General features: G+C 37.8%; 1 protein-coding gene across 1 annotated transcript in view; it reads left to right on the top strand.

Annotated features, from left to right (window-relative positions):
- Nucleotides 1-47, top strand: part of LOC145417668 (inactive ubiquitin carboxyl-terminal hydrolase MINDY-4B-like) — a 40,001-nt gene extending 39,954 nt beyond the window's left edge. Inside the window, exon 11 of the mRNA XM_080286308.1 lies at nucleotides 1-47. This exon is cut by the window's left edge and continues 80 nt beyond it. The gene's annotated coding sequence lies outside the window, so the exon portion shown is untranslated.
- Nucleotides 48-897: the final 850 nt, after the last annotated feature.

Raw genomic sequence — 897 nt, 5'->3', positions numbered from 1 at the left:
CTTCATCGGCTCAGCTCTTCGTCGCTTTCATCTCGTATTTCTTATGTCATTGCATCTTCACAAAGCTTTTTAATATTGCTTTTAGGTCTCCCATATTGTTTCCTATTCTCTGGTAAGGCTGTATTACTGTAGGAGTATTTTTATTTATCACTGGAAGGCAAAATCGTAGAAAAACGAGAAATTCTTTGTTTCTTGTATTGATTAGCACACTGTATTCGTGTCTTTTGCTTTTGTGTCTAGTATAGGAAAAAGTTGATATTTTGTTCATAAAATAATTAGAAAAAACAAGAAATATTTGGTCCTGAAAAGTTTGGGATGTTTAGGGACGAGACTTGAATCTTATTATGTCCTAGTGGTTAAGGGATTCTGTCCCCCCTTTTCTGAGATTATGGATTCATGTTTTGGCATAAATTAATTGTCTGGGGATATTTCAACCAATGGAGCTGTGCGTTCAATCAATATTTCTTTTCTTTATGTATTTGCTGCCGTATAATAAAGTCACATTTTCAATCAGAATAGCATTTAGTAAGAAATCCGTGGACATTATAAGTATAAACGACTGGACGTCCTAGGAAGAAGGGAAGATATAGAGGAGGATTGTGTCAGAGCTTAGTATTTGTACGCATATATGTGAAAAGTTGAGGTTAACGTGAAACTTCCGTATAATTATAAGGAAAGCCAACCTGCCCGATGTGTAGGTGATAAATCAGTGTTATGAAAGCGAGGTTTATCTGATCCAGCCTTGCGGTGTGTGGGGGACGAGGAGGGAAGAGAGTGGGGGTCACAAATTCAGAGGAAAATACATCTCCATTCCAGTTACACCCGGGATTAGGTGTATGGAATGGCCTCTGTGTATCTTGTGTACCTTACCAAACGACACTTCTTGACTGGTACATA

The sequence above is a fragment of the Coenobita brevimanus genome, chromosome 14, assembly GCF_032717465.1.
Source record: "Coenobita brevimanus isolate Jiangsu-jjx chromosome 14, ASM3271746v2, whole genome shotgun sequence".
NCBI classification, from domain to species: domain Eukaryota; kingdom Metazoa; phylum Arthropoda; class Malacostraca; order Decapoda; family Coenobitidae; genus Coenobita; species Coenobita brevimanus.
Note: the sequence above shows the minus strand (reverse complement) of the source record. Positions and strands in the feature narration are given on the sequence as shown.